Below are 22,353 nucleotides of genomic sequence, written 5' to 3'. Positions count from 1 at the left end.
ATAGTGGCGCGCAAACCTCAAAACTGATGTGACCAATTTCAATTCAAGTGAGACTTTTCTAGTTTAAAGCGTTAGAGAAGAAGTCAAGTCGAACCTCTTAAACAGTACAGAAACAGCTCTGACATGCCAAACAGTACTGAGGAAAAGGAGGAGGATAATAATGGGCTCATATAAGTAAATATGCTCTTCAATTTTTAAAGGGGGGGCTTCTGTAGATTTTGTTGACGTCAACAACAAAAATAATGTCACTTGAGCAGAATATGTTTATTATTAATAGTCATAGGACATTACTTTAAAAGCTCACTCAGCTGATGTTATTTTTCATTTAGTAGTTAATTTAACAGGCTATGATAACATGTAAACTAACATGCTTTAGTTATAAAACACGTTATAATTACTTGCTATTTTTTTCTCATTATGTCCGTCGTGTGTGTGTTTGTTTAATATTTGTGTATTTTGAGTTCAGTTTGCATTAAATTATGATTTATGTTGACAAGCCGGTTCTCGCCTCCTCCTTGCCCATCCTTAACAGTGTTACAGTTATGCTTATAATTCGGTTTATTATTATAATTATGTTAACTTTCTTATTTATTCTATTTATTTTCAAAAGGGAGAATTTTTTTTTACACATACTTCCATTGAAAAAAATGGTTTCAAGTTTCAATTATAATAAAGAGTTTGTTCAACCAAAAAAAATGGGTCCATGTAACTGATAATAATAATTGTGTATTATCATGACAGTCTTTTATTTTATTATATTCTGCCTTCATTATTTTTATAATTATTATTGATGGAATTGAGTAACAGATATTTTTTTCTTGGGTTGTTAATCTCATACCGTTGCAACCCTAGCCTCATGACATACTCTTTATATATACAGTATATATAATTTTACTATCTTCCCTGAGGTCCTCTTATAATGTTAGCCATTATGTTTTATGATATGAGCCGGAAACATATACATTCCACGCTGAAATGCTCTGAATACGCAAACGTAATACAATCCACAGTGATTTTGGCTTCTTCAACCGGCTTCAATAGGCCAAAGGGGAGATGCTGGTCTTCACCAGAGCGACATCTCGCATTTCCCCTGTTTGCTTACACACAGAATGGCATGTGTTTCGCCCAGTCATTGGCAGCAGAGGAATGAGATGCATGTACTTGCGATCACACTGCTCTTAAAAACGCAGCACACGTCAATGGTTTTGTGGGGTAAACGCATCATGTCTAGTGCATGTTTACAAAGACCAAAAATTAAAAATATCACAGATGGGTGCAAAAATGGTCCAGGACAGCTTCAGGACAGCACAACAGCAAACAGCAAGATGAAACAAAATGGGGGTCTCCTTTTTAGAGTGACTTAACTTGACATTGCGACATAGGCACAAAGCAGAAAGTAAAGCAGATATCCACGAGCAGAGCTGCATTTTCTGCTGTGTTTACTAAGTTATGTCTGTGAAATACTCTGTGATGAGGTTTTGTGTACTGTACTTAGACTCTCTACACATTTTCTGCTATTTTCCCATGTGTTTTCTGTGCGATCACTCATGGAGACTCGAGCGCCATTATATAAATTATATCTTTCCCCATGACAGTCTTTTATTATGGAATGATATTATGGAATCTCTGATACTGTGCCCCTAAACGGCACGTGATGACTAAACCAATTGTGATTGATCACTTTGCATGTCAGTTAGAGGGCTTTTCCTTTCAGCTGGGTGGTTCTTGGCTAATTGAAGCTTCTATAGATCCCAGACCTTTGTTGTTTTATTCAAAGATCTGGCTACACAAGACTATACTGTAAGTAGCCAATGAAAATCAAGCATGTGGGGCAATAAAGCTCAAGAAAAGATGTGAACAAGCACTCAAAGTGGAGTTTAACTATTAACTTCACTCACCTTCAACTCGCATTCTATTCTCTAGAGTCTTCACACCTAGGAACGCACCCAAATGCGCTTTGCGTTTTAGAGTTCCTAGAATGTGAGGGCATGTGTTTCCATGTTAGTTTCTGATTGGATCAGATTGACTTCCCAGTCGGAGAGGGTGTGATCCTCAGCCGTTTGGTGTGTGATGTCCAGTTTTATTTGTATCCATTAACCATTTACATAGTTGGTGTAATTTGACCAATGATTGCTTAGCCCCAAGAGATATCACTCACCAGCGATGCCATACACTAATCATCTACAGTGTTCCAGTACAAGTGAGGATTGCTGTGAGAGTTGTCACGATAATGTTTTTGTGTAAAAATGTTCTATAAGACGGAAAAGGCCAGTGTGTGTGTGTGGTCCCAAGGGGAAGTGTTGAGTCTCTTTTCTCACTCTCTGAGCATCAGTACACCTCCCTCTCTCTCTCTCTCTCTCTCTCATCCCTCAGGACAGACATCTTTATAATATATCATATCTCTGGGGCAAAATATGTAGTGTGTGTGTGTGTGTGTGTGTGTGTGTGTGTGTGTGTGTGTAATGAGTGGAGAGGTTATTTCATTATGCTGGGGTATAGATTGATACCTCTCATCGGTTGGATGGAAAGAGCGAGCGAGAGAAGGATGAAGCACTTTATATGTTCAGCACATCAATCTAAAATAACAATTCTACTAAGAGCATTTCGCTATCAGCACATCTGCTTTTGTCTGCCTCCCTCGTTCACTCTACACTTCTGTGTGTGATATGTATACTCTCTCTCTCACTCTCTGTTCGGGAGGTTAACAGTAACTGTGTGAAGGTGTGTGTAACATGATGCATTCATCCACCCATTACACACCTGGTTGACACAATACACCTACCTACTACACACACACACACACCAAACACACACATACCCAACTCAGTCATATGACAAGTTGTAATAATAGTACGAGATGGCAAAATCTTAAGAAATCGTACACACAAATAAATATAAACATATTTCAGTTTTATTCATTTGATTTTGTTAAAGATTATTTAATTCAGTTTGATGGAAATGCCTAAATCGTAAAAATAGACTGAATATTTTTTGAGTGTACAAGTTGGCTCGTACAAAAAAATATAGCTTTTACACCCATAGAGAAAAAACGAACTAACAAACAATGCTATTACATTACAATTATTCAAAGTTAGAATGAAATTGAACCCCTAGCCCAAACCTAAACCTAACCATGATTCGAATAAGAAAATAACTTTTGTGTACCATGAAAGAAAGGAAACTTAAGGTTTTGGAACAAGATGAGGGAAGTGTATTACAGGTTATTGGCATACATCTGTCATTTGTTTTGCATTAAAAAATGTGAAATGGGTGACCAGATGTGTTCACAGATGTTTGTACACACACACAAACACACACATGTAGTGTTTCCATGTTTTATGGGGACTTTCCATAGACATAATGGTTTTTATACTGTACAAACTTTATATTCTATCCCCTAAACCTAACCCTACCCCTAAACCTAACCCTCACAGAAAACTTTCTGCATTTTGACATTTTCAAAAAACATAATTTAGTATGATTTATAAGCTATTTTCCTCATGGGGACCGACAAAATGTCCCCACAAGGTCAAAAATTTCGGGTTTTACTATCCTTATGGGGACATTTGGTCCCCACAAAGTGATAAATACACGCTCACACACACACACACACACTCACAAAGCCACTCTACCCCACACACACCTCCCAATGGGAGTAACAAGACCGAATGCTGACATTGCTAATGACATCACCAGATGTATCCAAATCCAAAGGAAAGCTTGTGTTGAGTGTGTGTGTGTGTGTGTGTGTGTGTGTGTGTGTGTGTGTGTGTGTGTGTGTGTGTGTGTGTGAGAAAGAGAGACAGAGATAAAGATGCCACGTTTTCACTGGATCACCATCTGAAATGGCTGCATTCTTCTGTCATGCAACAGAGAAGAGCTGCTGCATTCTCACAATGTCTGTAGACACAGAATGAAAGTTAGAGAGAGAGAGAGATACTGTGTGGCAGATAAGATTGAATGGAGAGAATAAAAAAACAACAATAGTTTGTGTGCATTTTGTTCTGCAAATACATATTTTGACCAACGTCCCACAGTGAAGTGTTTGTGTGTGCAAGTGTTTCGCCTTGTATGTGTGTGTGTGAGTGTGTGTGATGAAGAGGGGCCACAGAGGTAAATAGTGTACTGTGGGATCTCTAGACGACTATATAGAGCGCACTATGGTCTCACAGGTCACAACACAATCGATTCTTCTGTTCCCTACTGACCACACAAACACACACACACACACACACACATATATATCATAAACACACTTTCACACTGTCACCCCCCATGAAAACTGTGTATCTCATGGGAATCCCATGGTACTTTGATTATACCTTCGTACTGAAAAAGTATACAGTACATGTACCATGGTATTCACATGGTACTACAAGGCATTTTAAAGAATACAATGGGAATACGATGGTACATGACAAAACAAAAGACTGGTATTATCATGTCACCATGCCCAAATAAATCCTCACACATACATAAACACACTATCACACTGCCACACACTTATTACAAAAAGTATAACACTTCACAATAAGGTTCAATTGGATCATTGATCATTTAACAACATTAGTAAATCATTAAATCATTGGTAATTAGAATACAGTTACATTCAAAAAGTATTTTGATTACTGAAGAGATTACTTTGCATTTTATTGTCATACATTCAATGTAATATTTAGTTTATTCAGTTGGAAAACATTTATTCAATATAAATGATGCGACCCAAAGTGCACATGAACAGCGGTGAAACACTTTCTTATGATGTGTTACATTCATACGAGCAGACAGAGAAGTACGTTTGAAGTACGTTTGAAGGAAGTTTGTGGCACAAGAAATAGAAATAAGCCTGGTTTGTCAAGTGAACATTTAGCTTTATGCTAAGCTACAATTATATTTATAGACATTTTACATGTTACCAGGTATGATAATTTTTTTATCAAGAAAATACACATCAGATCATATAAATCTAAAATCTAAAAGAAATCCTTAAAACAAGATAAATGTTCTTTGTTGTTATAGAAACAACACTGCATTTCGGTTTTTCAGAGAATGTATTTTTAACATGTTTACATTGATGCTTAATGTGAATATGGTAAACCAGATCTAGATCAGATGTTCTAATATTATCCTTCTTTCTAACAGGGTTAAATATTTAGCAGCAGCCCATAAACCTGGTACTGCTCAATTACACTTATTAGTAGAAATTTCTATTAATGCTTTGCATTCCAACATTCAACATGGAACCAGTTATTTAAAAAATATATATTATCCTATGTCTTTAGCAGGGTAAACGTAATGGTGGATTCAACTGCAAAATACAAAATCAGATTCAAAATTGAGAAAACACATTTCTGACCAGATGGAACACTAAACAAAAATAGCACTAGCAGATTGTTTAAATATTTCACTGCAGTCTAACTGTGCCACACAACAAAACAGGAATATTAAGAACAGTTGAGCAATAATCCTACTTAGTGTCTTACTAAATAAGCTGACATTTCAGGTTTTGAAGTTTGGATTATAGCTCACTTTTGTCCAGGTTTAGCATGACCTGCTGAATAAAGTTAAAGTGTTTTTCATGCACTTTGGGAACTCCAAGTGCAATGCATAAGTTAGCCCAAACAAGAGACACATTGCCTGAGGTAGGTTCTTAAGGTCATCAATGACAAGACTGGCCTTGAGGATAACCCCTACTCTTGATGGGTTCAGCTGAGGAAGTGCCGGGTTTTGGGACACATTTTCCTCAAGGCAGAGGAGTCCCACTGAAATGTTTAAGAGGCCTGCATTATTAAGATCCTAACAGAAAAGTAAAGGATTTGTCTTAGTTCTATATTAGAGGTTTGTCTGAATTTTTTCTGGCAGGGCATGACTATAAAGTTTTGGTTAAACCAACAGTGACAATAGTGACTAAATGAATGATGCTGCTTACAATACTGTATTAATGCAATGTCGATGGTAATATTCAAATGCAGTTTAACTTTTCAATTTCATTAAATTCAAACAAACTTAAAAAAAAATTATAGTTTACATAAGCTTTAAACAATAAAATAATTTCTTCCCATTACTTCAGTCTAAGCTGAATTTGTAAAACAACTTACCAGATTTCAGAATGTGAAAAACAGGTTATGGCAGAAAAAGGGTGTAGTCTTCTTTACTTCAGCCAACTGTTGAATTTACTGTGTATTCGGTCTTGGCATCTAAAAATACAAAAACTAAATAAAAATGTAAAATCTCATCACTGCAAATAACTTGCAGTCTAGTCCAGAGTATTTGTCAATGAATAAGGCATCTTGATAAAAGATAGGAAACACTAACCATGGGAAAGTGCCATTTTTTGTTATCATCCATCAAACAAGCCCATGCTCGTCCTGAGTGAATTAACCAATGAGAATCTGAATAGGGGATGGTCCTTGCAATACAGTGACATTTTAAACTTATTCAATATAAATATACTAGTGCATCCAGTGATAATCTTATAATAGTACAATAGACTAAGATTGGTTAAGTAATGCAATAAAACTATTTTGAAAGTAAAATATACTTAAATTGTTTGCATAGAAACAACTTTTGGGCTAACAGTGAAGAAGTAATCCAAAGTATTTAGATTACATTACTGACCTTGAGTAATCTAAAGGAATACGTTACAAATTTCATTTTACCGCATGTATTCTGTAATCTGTAGTGGAATACATTTTAAAAAATAACCCTCCCAACCCTGATGGTAATACAGAAAAAAAACAATGGTAATACCATGGCAATAAAATACATAAATCTTGGTAATACTATGGTAATATATGACCAAAAAACACGGTAATACTATGTAATATAACATAAAAAACATGGTAATACTATGGTAATATATGACCAAAAACATGGTAATACTATGGTATTGTAACATAAAAAACATGGTACTACTATGGTAATATAACATAAAAAACATGGTAATACTATGGTAATATATGACCAAAAAACATGGTAATACAATGGTAATATAACATAAAAAACATGGTAATACTATGGCAATATATGACCAAAAAACATGGTAATACTATGGTAAGATAACATAAAAAACATGGGAATACTATGGTAATACAAAATGGTAATCCTCTAAGCGATGATATTATCATTGTGCCATGTCCCAAAAGAAGGGTAAAACCATGCTACATGTCAAAAAAACAAAAACAAAGGAAAACAAAAACAAAAAATACAAAGAAAAACGTTTAGGTTACGGATGTAACCTCCGTTCCCTGATGGAGGGAACGAGATGTTGTGTCGAAGAAGCGAAACTAGGGGTCTCTCTTGAACGCCGAATATACCTCTGATCTATTAAAAAAGGCCAATGAGAAGCTGGCAGACAGAATTTGCATGTCCCGCCCCCGGACATACGGGTATAAAGGCGGGGAAATACGTCTGTTTCATTCAGGATTTTTCTGAGGAGCCGGAAATGGTCCGGCCACAACAGTGGCTCGGCTAAGCGACGTGGCCGGGAGGACACAACGTCTCCATAAGGGAACGGAGGTTACATCCGTAATCTAGACGTTCCCTGTCTGTTGCTCGCTTCGACGTAGTACTTGACGTGCCAAAACTACGAGCTGTATCAGACTGCACGTACCCTTCCCCCAGTGCCCCATCTCGCATAGAGTCAATGGCTGGGGCCCTTACACGCATCAGGGAAGGGGTCTTACCCAGTTTCCTATTCTTACAGGGGGAAAAGACCCTGTACAGACAACACCTGCCCAGAGAGGGGGAGGAAAGAGTGGTGACATACAAGGGCTTTTAGGTCATATGTGGGAAGTGGCGTGGTGGTAGATCCCGCCTCTTTGGAGGGAGGAGTTGCTACAGACTCGACAATCGGGGGGCGGTGGGAACTGCCCAAGGGAGATGCGGGTCCACTCGTAAGGGGACTGTACCGCGGAAAATACACACAGGGTGGAAGTCCACGTAGGAGCCCAGACATGTGGAGCACCTATTCCAGTACAGGGTAGATGCACAAATGCAGGGAGCCGAGTGATTGGGATCGCCTGGAGAAAAAGCGCACGATTTTACCTTTAACGAAGGGATCTAGGTGCAAGCGATCCACCCGGTCAGTCCGTCAGCGTGTTACTGAGTTCTACTGGCTCGGACCTGAGAAAACACAAGACGAAACGGACTCTACCCTGAGATTGTAAAATCTCGCAAAGGTATTAAGTCTAGCCCAACACGCTGCTCTGCATATGTCTGCCAGGGAGGGGCCTCTGGCAAGTGCCCATGAGGACGCAACACTCCTTGTTGAGTGTGCTCGGACCCGCGCGTGCACGGGGGGGGCATGGCCTGTGTGCGATAGGCCAATGAAATGGCGTCCACCACCCAGTGGGAGAGCCTCTGTTTGGAGACACTGTTCCCTTTCCGCTGTCCACCAAAACAGACAAAGAGCTGCTCAGAACGTCTAAAGCTCTGCGTGCGGTCCAAATAGGTACACAAAGCACGTACCAAACACAGCAACGAAGGGGCTGGGTCTGCCTCCTCCCGGGGCAGCGCTTGCAGGATCACTACCTGGTCTCTGAAGGGTATGGTAGGAACCTTGGGCACGTAGCCCGGCCGTGGTCTTAGGATCACATGTGTGTCTGCCGGACCAAACTCCAGGCAAGTGTAGCTGACAGAGAGCTCTTACAGGTCCCCGACCCTCTTGATGGAGGCGAGCGCGATCAGCAGGGCCATCTTTAGGGAGAGTCCAACTGATTCTAGCAGCTCGAAGGGGGGTCTCTGAAGGCCCGTGAGGACCACTGAGAGATCCCAGGAGGGGAACAGGCTTGGCCAGGAGGGATTTAACCTCAGGGCTCCTCTTAGGAAACTGATAATCAAGTCATGCTTATTCAAAGACTTGCCGTCTACTGAGTCGTGGTGGGCTGTGATAGTAGCTACATACACCTTCAAGGTGGACGGGGACAGCCTCCCCTCCAACCTCTCCTGCAGAAATGAGAGAACTGACCTGACTGCGCACCTTTGTGGGCCTTCGGCCCGAGAAGAACACCAATTCGCGAACAAGTGCCACTTTAGGGTGTAAAGTTGCCTGGTAGAAGGGTCTCTGGCTTGGTTGATCGTGTCTACGACGGCAGGTGGCAGATCAGCTAGATCTTCCGCATTCCATCCAGGAGCCAGACGTGGAGGTTCAAGAGGTCTGGGTGCGGATGCCAGAGCGTGCCCCGTCCCTGAGAAAGAAGGTATTTCCTTTGCCAGGGAGGGGCTGTCGCGAGGAGTACGAGGTCCGAGAACCAAGCCCAGGTGGGCCAATAGGGAGCCACTAGAGTGACTTGTTCCTCGTCCTCCCTGACCTTGCACAGCACCTGTGCAAGAAGGCTCACTGGGGGAAATGCGTATTTGTGCAGCCCCCGGGGCCAGCTGTGTGCCAGTGCGTCTGCCCCGAGTTTTCATGTCTGAAAAACCATGGTACTTTTTCTTTGTTAGAGATACACTCTCAGGCAGTACACAAACACATCAACACAACGAACATACAATCACACTAACTCTTAAACACATCTAAACACACAATCAAACATATTTTCACACCAACACAATGAAACGTGTCTTTGTTCTGGACACAAACACACACACACACACACACACACACACACACACACTGCACTATTTGTCATTGTTAACTCCATCTGTTTAGTTCTCTTACGAGAGGTTCTCTCGTATTGCGTAAGCTAGCTTACGCTATGGGAAAGATTCATCTTTTCTGAGATATTGAAGCCAAAAAATTATCCTTAATTTTTGTATCCATTGTCAACGCAGTGCGGCAGCTGCAGACCTTGAGCGGGCTATCTAGCGAGCTCATAGGTTGCTCTCTGCAGCCTATAGACGAGCTTGGGCGAACTCGCATCCAATGAGAGGCGTCCGCGCGCTCACTGCATCAAAGCCTGCCAAAATGGGCGTGACTAGAGTGCATATAAGTGTAGTTCGTAGGCTGGAACCCTGATTTTCATCTCTTCAGCGAAGCTCTTCGCATCACTGAACTGGAAGCCGCGTCGCCGTTCGAGAGGCATCAAGCAAGCGTGGACAGCGCTCGAAGAAGCCGGCCGTCTTTACCACCTTCAGCCGTCCTGCTAGCTACGCCATCCGGCGACGTATCCTTTTTAAAAGCAAGCTAGTTCTTAAGAACTTCACAAAAGAGTACGAGCATCTTTTTTAAGATGCCTCGCTCCACTTGCGCCTCATGCCGCGCTCCTTTCAGCACCGGAGACCGCCACATCATCTGCGCTCTCTGCCTGGGACTGGGGCATGCAGAGCTCGCCCTCGCCAAAGGCGGATGCGATCTCTGCGAGGAGCTGCCGATGTCGACCCTGCGGGCTCGAATCGAAGCGCTCAGGACCAAAGCCGCCGTGCCGCCTTCCGTTCAGCCGTGCAGAAAAAAGCGCCGCTCTCAAAGGCTGCCGGAAACAATGGTAGAAGCGATTGCCTCGCCGGAGCCCATCCCTCGAGCATCGCCTTCACCCTCCCCGCCCACCCGGACGCCGCAATTGCCGCCGAGCGGCTGCTCTGCTGCCATCTCGAGGACGAGGCGGAGGATAAGGGCTGTTCCATCATGGCTTCGACAGCGAGGAGTGGTCAGGCTCACACACTCCTCCTCGCCCAGGAATCCAGCAGGACCCGCGCCGAGTCGAAGGGGAACTAACACGCCTCCTCACACAGACCGTCGACCGCCTCGGGCTCGAGTGGTCACCGCCCTTGAGCAGGCATCCAACAGACTTGACGGCTGCTTTCTACAGAGCCGCCGCCAGCAGCACCCGCTACCCGGCCGCTCCCTTCCTGCCGGAACTCCACGCCGAGCTTTCCAAATCATGGAACGCGCTTTCTCGGCCAGGGTCCGATCCCACGTCTCCACCTCTCTTGCTTCGGTGGACGGCGCCACTGAGAAGGGCTACGCTTCCATCCCTCCGGTCGAGGATGCGGTAGCAGCACACCTTTTGCCCGCCCTCCGCGAGATGGCGGTCTAAACCAGTGCTCCCGTCTAAGGCCTGCAGAACAACTTCCGCCTCTGTTGGCCGCGCCTATTCCGCCGCCGGCCAAGCTGCATCTGCTCTGCACTCTATGGCCGTCCTACAGATGAGGAAAGCAGGCATCCAGAGGCAGTTGCAGACATACGGAGTGCTACGGACCTCGCCCTCCGCGCTACCAAAGCTGCAGCCCAAGCTATAGGGAAGTGCAGGGCCGTGCTGACTGTGACCGAGAGACATCTGTGGTTAACGCTAGCCGACATGGGAGAAGCAGAGTGCTCTACGTTCCTCAACGCACCGCTCTCTCCATCCGGTCTCTTCGGCTTCGTGGTGAGTGGTATCATTGACCGGTTTTCAGAGGTCCAAAAAGCCACACAAGCCATGAATCTCTTTCTGCCTCGTCGCGCTAGCTCCTCTGCAGGCCGCTCACGTGATCAGCCTCCTGCACGAGCCTCTTCACAGCGCCCAGCTCAACAATCTCAGACTTCTCCGCGTCGACAGGGCGGCCGCCCTCGATCGCGCTCAGACAGCCGCCGCAGACCGCCGCCTCGCGGGCCTCGATTTAAGGTAACGCTGAAACCAGAGCAACCGAAGTCTTCCTAACTTTGTTGAACAAACGACGGCTCAGTCCCGCCGGCCGGACCACCGTCAAAGCTTTGCCCCTGTCAGTCCCCTTCTCTCAGGCTACTACAGTGGTGAATTTAGCAGCCAACAAGCCGGTGACACTGCCCGCTTGCCTGCACTCAAACGCCATTTTCACGGCGACCCAAATAAATCTTGTAAAGAGCAAACATGTCTTATGTGTAGAAAATGTGCCCACAACCCAGTGTTCGCCCCTACACACAAGCATAACACTTCCCGTGCCCCTATCAGAGCACGCTCTCATAAAGCGGTTACGAACCGCTCGAGCGTCAGAGTCAATGAAGGCGCCCACAAATGCATGCGCACGCCCATTCTCTGGCCGCTCTGTCACACGACCAGCCCTATGTGTAGAAAATGTGCCCACAATCCAGTGTTCACTTCTGCACACAAGCACTGCATGTCTCGTGTCCCCACCAGAGCATGCTCACATAAAGCGGTTACGAATCGCTCGAGCGCTAGAGTCAATAAATGCGCCCGCGAATACGTGCGCGCGCCCATTCTCTGCCCGCTCTGTTACACGGCCAGCAAACATTCCTCTGTGTGTAAGTCCCGTGCCCATGACCATGATTGTGCATCACGTAACAGATGTGACTCTTTCCCCATTCATTCCAATCGGGAAGTCACTCACAAAACAGCCTGTTCATGCTGTCTGCGAGCAATCATGCATGAACACACTAAACGCGCTCACACATTTTGTTCAGCGCTCTGTGTGCGGCAATCAGAGTGAATTGGCCATTCACCCTCTAGCGTTATGCTTCAAAGCATGGAAAGCTATTCCAGGGATATCCAAGTGGGTGTTAAGCACAATACAACAGGGCTATTTGCTACAGTTCGATCGCCTCCCTCCTCGCTTCAGAGCGCGGCTCGAAACCACTGTGAACACGGAAGCAGCGTGCATGCTTCGTTCAGAAATAGCAAGCCTTCTGTGCAAAAGGGCCATAGAGAAAGTGCCACCCTCTCTGAGCGTAGTCGGGCTTTACAGACGTTATTTTCTTGTTCCCAAGAAAGACGGCGGCCTCAGACCCATATTAGATCTCAGGGTTTTGAACAAGGTGCTTGCAAAAAGACCGCTCAAAATGCTTACAATCAGGAAACTCCTCGCGCATGTGCGCCAGAGGGACTGGTTTATTTCTCTCGATCTGAAAGATGCATACTTTCAGATTCAGATAAATCCCCGTCACAGGCCATTCTTGAGATTCGCCTCGACGGCCAGGTTTATCAATACACCGTCCTTCCGCTCGCCTGTCCTTAGCACCACGTACTTTCATGAAGTGCATGGATGCGGCGCCGCACCCTGTGGAGTCAGGGTTTGCGAATTTTGAACTATTTGACGACTGGCTGATTATGGCACAGTCACATATGGAGCTTCTGTCTCACAGAGCAGTTCTCCTCAGCCATCTGAACAGTTTGGGTCTTGCAGTCAATTGGACCAAGAGCTCACTACAGCCCAGTCAGACAATTTCCTTCCTTGGAATAGAACTAGACTCCGTGGCAATGACAGCTCGCTTATCTACACAGCGCACGCGCCGTGTTCAGCGACTAGCCGCATCTTTTCAGATGAACAGCCTCACACCTCTGAAGAAATTCCAGAGAGTGCTAGGTTACATGGCCTCAGCCGCAGCAGTACTTCAGCTGGGTTTACTGCACATGCGCCCGCTTCAGCATTGGCTAAACACCCGCGCGTCTTGCCGGGCTTGGGCCACAGGCCGCCAGCCCATCAAGGTGACTCAGACCTGTATATCAGCTCTGCAGCTGGACAGTGGCCGAATGGTATCAGCGGGGAGTGACAATGGGAGCTGTATCTCGCCGAAAAGTCATCTTGACAGACGCGTCCAACATGGGTTGGGACGCGGTCTGCGCAGGGCTCTCCGGTTTTCGGCCTATGGTCAGTTCAGGAAAAGCTCCTTCACATAAATTGTCTGGAAATGATAGCGGTCGAGCACGCCGCGGCGCTTTCTCCCGGTCATTCAGGGTCACCACGCCCTGGTCCGCTCGGACAACAGATCTGTGGTATCCTACCTAAACCGCCAGGGAGGTGTCAGATCCAGGAACCTCTTCCATCTGACGAAACGCATACTGAGTTGGTCCCAGTGCCACCTGTGCTCGCTGAGGGCGACGCGACGTGCCAGGCCACCTGAACGATGGCCCGGACAGACTGTCCAGAGACAATATTCCCCAGGGAATGGTCCCTGCACGCCAAACAGTCCAGACGTTATGGCACCTATTTGGCAGAGCAGAGATAGACCTCTTTGCGCCCAAAGAGAACTCTCACTGCCCAATATTTTTCTCGAAAGCGAGGACGCGCTGGCCCAGGACTGGCCCAGACGCCCGCTTACGCCTTCCCACCCGCCTCGCTATTGCCACAGGTAATGCAGAGAATCAGGAAATGCGCCACTCGGTGCTCCTCATAGCCCCGCGTTGGGAGAATCAGACATGGTTCCCGGAGCTTACGCAGCTGTCACTGACAGCGCGTGGCCCATCCCAGTGAGAGCAGATCCCTCTCTCAAGCTCGCGGCGCAATCTGGCATCCCCACCCAGAGCGCTGGGCTGCATGCGTGGGTGATCAACGACTACCCGCCGCTCTGCCAGAAGGAGTAATAAACACCATCATACACGCTAGAGCCCCTTCCACGAGAAGACTCTATGCGTCAAAATGGTCTGTGTTCTCAAAATGGTGCACCGACAGAGACCTGGACCCGCGGACATGTGGGGTGTCGTCGCTGCTCAGTATTCCTACAAGAGCTGCTGGATAAGGGCAGATCCCCATCCACGCCAAAGTGTATGTGGCGGCCGTTGCGGCGCTCGCTGAACCCCTGCACGGCCAGTCATGGGGTAAAAACGAGCTGGTCATCCGCTTCCTCAGGGAGCTAGAAGGATGAACCCCCGCGCTCCCATCGGTTCCTATCTGGGATCTTTCTATAGTTCTCGAAACTATGAAAGCCCCCTTTCGAACCACTTCAATCCGTGGATTTGAAATACCTTTCACTCAAAACCGCTTTTCTGACTGCCCTGTCATCAGTCAAACGTGTGGGAGACCTTCACGCGCTGTCTGTCAGCGCTGCGTGTCTTGAGTTTGGACCAAGTGACTCCAAGGTCATTTTAAAGCCTAGACACGGCTATGTTCCCAAGGTGATCGGTACTCCTTTCAGAGCACAGGTCATTTCCCTATCGGCGCTGCCAGCACCCGATAGCTGAACGCGACGCCAATCTCCTTTGCCCGGTCAGAGCACTGAGATTGTATACTGCGCACTCCGCGCTTTCAGACGCTCTGAGCAGCTTTTTGTTTCGCTCGGAGGGCACACCAAAGGTCTCGCCGCTCGAAACAGACACTATCTAGATGGATAGTGGACGCTATTGCTGCTGCATACGCGTCAAAGACCTGCCATGCCCGTTGGGCATTAGGGCTCACTCCACTAGAGGCATGGCATCCTCGTGGGCATGGTCCAGCGGGATTTCCATTCACGACATATGTGTGGCAGTGGGATGGACTTCCCTCCACCTTTGTCAGATTTTACAATATGGAAGTGCCCGCTCTGCAGGCAAAACTACTAGCGGTTTAATACGCTACAGCTCCCCTGGTGAGCTGCACTGATGGGTCACATTCCACACAGACCGCACCGCCGCTCTGTCGCTCCCTTCCCACTATGTGCTTATGTATTACACAATCAATGACCCGCATTCTTGCCAGCCAAATATTATTTCCCCACTCATAAGGGCTCCCCGGTCCCCCTTAATTCCCTGGGGCTCATACAGTGGATGCTTGACGCGACGGCGCTGACAATGGGTTCCCGTGAGCGTAAGCTAGCTTACGCAATACGAGAGAACCTCTCGTAAGAGAACGTATCGGTTACCTAACGTAACCTCGGTTCTCTCTAGATGAGGGAACGAGTATTGCGTAGCCGGCCGTGCTCGCGCCACGGCTGACTTTTCGCTTCAGTCAATGAAAACCAGGGTTCCAGCCTACGAACTACGCTTATATGCACTCTAGTCACGCCCATTTTGGTGGGCTTTGATGCAGTGAGCGCGCGGACGCCTCTCATTGGATGCGAGTTCGCCCAAGCTCGTCTATAGGCTGCAGCAGTTGCCGCAGAGCAACCTATGAGCTCGCTAGATAGCCCGCTCAAGGTCTGCAGCTGCCGCACTGCGTTGACAATGGATACAAAAATTAAGGATAATTTTTTGGCTTCAATATCTCAGAAAAGATGAATCTTTCCCGTAGCGTAAGCTAGCTTACGCAATACTCGTTCCCTCATCTAGAGAGAACCGAGGTTACGTTAGGTAACCGATACATTTTCACCAAATAATTAACAACACCAATTTAATAAGTGTAATTTTGTCATTTCATTGTCCAACAACAAAAAAGAAGCTGACAAAGAGGTTATGCACACATACACACTAAAAAATAAAACTCATTCTCTGTCTCTCTTTCTCTTTTTCTCTCTCTCTCTCGCACATGCATGCACATTTTGGACTCCCCATCAGCTGCTCTCTGCTCTCTGTTCGCTGATCAATATTTTAATAAGTAGAAAGGATGAGGGTTTAATTTTAATCAATAAGGGCCATATGCAGTAAGGAGGGATGAGAAGAGAGCAAATCTTCCTCACTGACACTTCATACATTATCCGTCTGGTGTTATCAAATGCGCTCTTCAGAATGCAGAACACTGCATTAACAGACATTACCTTAACATACATCACCAAACACTACACTTCAACCACATTTCCCAAAACAGTATATTAATTTATTTATTCCTTACATTTATATAGTGCTTTTCTAAGCACCCAGAGTGCTTTACATGGTAGCTGGGAAATCTGCTCAACCACCACAATGTGCAGCATCCACCTGGATGAAGCGACGGCAGCCATAGTGTGCCAGAAAGCCCACTACACACCAGCTATTGGTGGAGCGTAGAGTACAGTGATGTAGCCAATTCATATATAGGGGTTATTAGAAAGTTATAATGGGTAGAGGCTAATTGGCAAATTTAGCCTGAACACCAAGGTTAAACTCCTACTCTTTTCGAGAAATGCCCTGGGAGTTTTAAAAACCAGTCAGGACCTCAGTTTAACGTCTCATCCAAAAGAAGTATTAATTAAGAAATGAATATTATTTCAACAAACATTGAGTGTGTTTACATAAGCAACACATTGCAGATACAGTAATTACCAGCTTACTATTTTCAGCTTTTTATAGCTGATTTTATTTTAAAGGTTTACAAGTAAATCAATAAACTGACAATGCAAGAAAGTATGGTTATTAACATCAAAATGTAAACAGCATTGAATTAGCTAAGAAAGTTTATGCGAAGAGAAATTGGGGTAAAGGGCAAAAATCTAGTTGCTTAAAACATTTAAGTCCTTTTTCTGATAAAAGAAAACCAGGTGTTTAAATGCCCTTACATGTTGTCAACATATTAAATTTACTCGCCATCTTATAGTTATGCATAGCTGCCACATGCAATGTTCCTTTACATATAACCTTAATTGCTAATTAATTCATATATCATATATCCAAAGTGATAACACTCATTATAACTGAAGACGACAGGGGTTAAGTGTCTTTCTCAAGGACACAATGATGCTTAAGCAGCTCTTGTAGGATTTGAACCTATAACCTTTGACTTATTAAGCCTGAGAATTGGCCACTAGGTTATACCACCAGTTTAGTTAAGCATGATGTGATTTTTCAGGACCCACATCCTTTCTTTGTCCTGGAACAACATTCCTACAAAATACCCACCCAGCCCTTACCCTAACCTACCCCTAAAATCAGAGGGAAATGATGTGAATATGTATATTTCCACCCCAGCCCTAAGCCCAACCCTAAACCTTACTTTAACCATGTCCCTAAAATCAAATCAAATTCAAACCAAATCTGCCTGATGATAGTAACGAGAGCTTTGGGTTTCCTCACACACCACCTGGTGTACATTTTCTGGAGGCAGGGAAGCTCACCTCCAATGACGTGCTAGGTTGTTCACACCACGCTCTGCAGAGCTTTGTGATTAAGGGCGGTACTGTTTCCATACCAGGCAGTGATGTAGCCAGTCAGGATGCTTTCCAAGGTACAAGTTTAACAGGATGTAAGGTTGTGGGGATGCAGATCATGGAGGCGCTGATGTACCTTCTTCACTTTGGCTTTTGTGTGTTGATCATGTGAGATCCTCAGTAATGTGAACACCAAGGAACTTTAAGCTGTTGACCCATTCTACTGGCATCCTGTTGATGATGATGGGGCTGTGCTCTTGTGTCTCCTGAAGTTCACAACAAGCTCCTTGGTCTTATTAATTTTGAGAGAGAGGTGGTTCTTTTGGCATCCATGTGTTAGTATGCGCACCTCCGCTCTATAGACTATCTTGCATTGTCGTGATCAGGTCTACCACCGTCGTGTCTTCAGCTAATTTTACAATGAATTTGGAGCTATGTGTCACCATACAGTCATGATTGTAGAGGGAGTACAGGAGGAGATTTTGCATATTTTTGCTGCCTATTTTTCCAACCTGGCATCTGCCTGATGGGAAATCCAAGTTCCAGCTGCATAAAGAGCTGTTCAAACCCAGAGCATGGAGTTTCATTTCAATCTTGAAGGTAAATGTAAGTGAATCCTGAGCCGTGGTCCCCAAACCTCATTCTCACACATGTGTTCTTTTTGTCTAGCTGTGGGAGACTAATGTGTAGGATGTATGCTATGGCATCATTGGTGGAGCAGTTGCCCTGGTAAGAAACTGCAGCTGGTCAAGTGAGGCAGGTAGCACAGAGCAGATGTAGTCCCTTATTAGCTTCTCAAAGCACTTGCTGATGATGGAGGTCAGAGCAACAAGGCACCATTCATTTAAGAAAGTTACTCTATCTTTGTTTGCTTTGGAGTAGGCACAATAGTGGACGTTTTGAAACATGTTGGGACCATAGACAGTGAGAGGGAGAGATTGAAAATGTCATTGAAAACACCAGCGAATTGGTCAGCGTATGCTTTAAGGACTTGGTCACCTGTTTGAAGTATCGGATTACAGAGTGTGAGTGTACAAATCTTGTAATGGTGGCGGTCTCCAAAATAAATTTTGTGGGGAGAGAGAGAGAGAGTCGATTGGGGAAACTCCAGAGGTTAGGTGGATAAACTGAAGAGCCAAATACCTGGTTAACACTGCACACTTCTCCACAACTTTTCTGCCAGCACAATGAAGAGCAGATTCCAGTCAGTTACTTTCGTCTCTGAGTTGCAACATGATCCTCGGAGATCTCACTCACCGAACAGGGACGCCGGGTCTGAGTTGAACTGGACAGTGCATTGGCAACAAACTTTGATCAAATACTCCTGTAAAGTTTCCACCGCCTCCTTTGTTTTTGCAATCAGCCCCTATACCTGCATTTCGTTCCACTCATTCTCATCTGAATTATCTCCCCCCTTTTAATTTTAAACCACCATCTTTTAAACTCTCTCTCACAGAGTCACCATTCAAGGTGATTAAGGAAAGGTGCAAATGTACGTGCACGTGTGCGGATTTCCGTACCACCACAATCTCGGCAGCATCGGCCGTGGGGGCTCTGACAGTGGATGCTATGTTGTTTGCCTCGAAACGAGCATAAAATGTATTCAAACTAGAGTTGTCAAAATAAAGTTGAATTCTGAACACTGCTGAACCTTTGTGATGTGTCTGGGTCATTACACTGATGCACACATCTCAAGAACACAAACAACAGCGATTCCTTGTAAATGATTAAGTGATGGAGAAATTACCTCTTAACCATATTTTTTGTACAAAACAAACCCAAACGGGGCGTGTGATAAGCTGCATTCACATAACATGCTGGAGTGAAGTATCAGCATTTCTCTGGTGTCACATTCCAGACAATTTGGATGAAGTAAAAAAAAAAAAAGCAAAACAAGATATTCTCTGCAAGCGCTTTTCATGTGGAGTTCAAAGTGGCAAATCATGTAAATGCAGCTTCATGATTCCTGTAGGACAGTGGATAGCCACTATTAACATTGTGGAGGATGAGAGTTTAAGAGATTTAAAGTGCATTGCAATGCAAATGCAAACTACAGGACAGATATTTCAATTAGTTAACCTCCCACTTAGATTTTCGGAAACGTATAATTTTATTTGAATTTGTGCTATTTTAGTGCATTTCTATCATTATATTGTGGAATGCTTTGTTTGAAAAATTGTTACATATTCCCTTTCATAAATCAAGAGTTCTCAAGTTTGCAGCTAATTTATATTTTTTTTAAGGGCAACTGTCTGCAACTGTCTACTCTCACATTAATGCTGCCACATCCCTTCGATCGCCGGCCTGCAGCAAAGCTCCCAACTAGCGTCAGGGTGACAGAGGAAGGGCACCATAACAATCATCACTGATAGAGGTATGCTAACCAAGTAGGCTAATTGGTTAGTGGTATGCTAAGTTAACATGCTAAATGGCTAGTGATATGCAAAGCTAGTAGGCGAATCAGTTAGCTTTTAAACTAATGTTTAACTGTAAGAAATTTGTAATTTGTCTATTTAATATGATGTGATGTGTAATTTAAAATGCATAAATGTACATAATTGCCTAGCTAAGATAACATACATCATCAAGCAATTTTGTTGGATTTCTGAATAGACTGAATAATACAACTGAAAAGATTACATTTCGTGATGTCACACTGCTGGTAACCATGCTTCCGGGTACTTCAGAGCAGCGGTTATAAATGGTGTATATGAGGTGGATTTAATTATCTTAAAAAGTTTAACTTCTAAAGACATGAATTGTAATTTTGTAATATATGTTAGAAATCATGAGCACTCACATTAAAATGAAGACTCCAGTCATCTCAGTAACCTTATAAAAGCCGTTTTATTCTACATGGAGAGGGTCAGCATGGGGGCTGCCATGTTACAATCACATGACCAGCTGAACACTACTCACTTAATCTCATTAACCATCCTGTTATTGGACACTTTCACTCACTGATTAAAGTAATAATGGCTGACTGTGAATACATTTCTACAACAGCATCTGAAACAGGAAACTATTGATTTTAAATGATGCTGCATCAGAGCTAATAGGTGTCAGTGTAAGTCCAAGATGACACAAAGACAAGTGCAACTTTAATGTTAATAAAAGTTATTATAAAGGGATATATATGGCTTATAGTGAAGAAATATTGTTACTTCTGAACTATCGACAAAACTAGTTATAACTTGGTTCAATAGGCATGTGTGACTTTGTCATACATGTAACAGGTTGACGAATACACATTAAACACACTTCTAAAGCCTGAGAAATGTGGCATATAAAATGAAAACTACCATCAGTCATGCAATATGTGTATTTACTGCTTACATTTTTGGTCCACATATAGTAAATAATATTTGACTTATTCAAAATTCAAACTTGACAACAGCCTGTTGAACAAGATTGAACTAGTTACTAGCATTCATAAATAAATGCAAGGACGTATTTTAGTAAATACTTTTTATTCGCACATCCGTTCATAAACAGTATGCGGTGGTGTATACAGGGTCCACTTCATCCCGTTAGATCTTACAGTGCATGGCCACATAACTGTCACAGCGATTGGGCTTTGGAAATCAAAAACAGCCTTTTGCAATCAGCGTTTGTGCTAATCATATGTGAAAAGTTTGAATCTACCAACAGCAGCTATTGGGCGATTGGGTTTTATTAGAACAGACATGATAACAATGGCTGTGATTCGTGAACTCCTGAGTTTGTCCTGACCTACAGATCTTGTTGGAAATCTAAAGAAGTCCAAATCTCCAATAATATTTCAGAAACAGGCTGTTTTAACCCCACAAACATGAACTTTTTGGGCATTTCCAGCTCAATTTGATTTGACCTTTTTTGGGGAGCCAAAAGAACACGGAAGTGCCACATCCAAATGTTTGTTTGGAAACAGTAACATCATTTATTGATTATTGATTGTGGGGTGGGGGGTCTTGCATGACAACGGACTGCCATGCTACGCACAAGATGCCCCACCCACAGTGTCTGTCTTCGCTCACCACACCAGGTTAACCTTAAATTGAGGTGTTTGGCATTTTCCTTTTGATTCAACCCAACAAACCTCAACTGTGTCATGGCATCTTGTTTAACATTCAAATAAATAGTGTAGGTCAAATGCAAGTCTTTACTAATCAGTGTCTTACAGTAACATAACTGGATGACAATACTGACATTCCCATGGCAGACAGTACTTATATTTTTCCTGTTAATTAGCCCCTTGTTAGCTAATTGACAATTAAAACACTCTCAGTAACTTGATGATGTCTCTATCTAAACGCTCAAACTGAGTTATCTGTATACAGATAATTAATCCTATTGTTTCTGTCATGTTTGTAGCAGCGGACAACGGCAGTAATTGGTGTGTGCGTCCACGCGGGATGCAGAACAAGTGCACGCTCGCTGAAAATTCCATCCCGGAATGCTGCATTGGCAAGACAGGCTGAAGTGGTGCCAGAGCCATAATGAGATCTGTCACAGCCATACAAATGAACAGGTGACAGAGAAAGACGTGAATATGAGATATGGTAGGCGTATAGTGCTCTCTCTCTCTCACTCTCTCTCTCACTTTCTCTCTCTACACAAATGCAGTCACTCGCAATCTGTGAGTGCCCCCTTCGACAGATGTGACCACAGAATGTTGACATATGGTTGGCGCTATACAGCGGGCATAAATACATTTAGGCAGCAAATCACAGCTCTATCTCTTTTTATTTTTTCTCTTTCTCAATTGG

The 22,353-nt window shown here is 44.1% G+C and overlaps 1 long non-coding RNA gene across 2 annotated transcripts in view; it reads left to right on the top strand.

Moving 5' to 3' along the window:
- The window catches only part of LOC127659485 (uncharacterized), a 30,736-nt gene extending 8,633 nt beyond the window's left edge, over window positions 1–22,103 (top strand). For both annotated transcript variants that reach the window (XR_007972544.1, XR_007972543.1), the window contains exons 2-3: window positions 19,849–19,979; window positions 21,959–22,103. This is a non-coding gene — a long non-coding RNA (uncharacterized LOC127659485). The remainder of the gene's footprint in view (window positions 1–19,848; window positions 19,980–21,958) is intronic.
- The last annotated feature ends 250 nt before the right edge of the window (window positions 22,104–22,353 follow it).

Source organism: Xyrauchen texanus, chromosome 19 (assembly GCF_025860055.1).
Source record: "Xyrauchen texanus isolate HMW12.3.18 chromosome 19, RBS_HiC_50CHRs, whole genome shotgun sequence".
Taxonomy (NCBI): domain Eukaryota; kingdom Metazoa; phylum Chordata; class Actinopteri; order Cypriniformes; family Catostomidae; genus Xyrauchen; species Xyrauchen texanus.
Note: the sequence above shows the minus strand (reverse complement) of the source record. Positions and strands in the feature narration are given on the sequence as shown.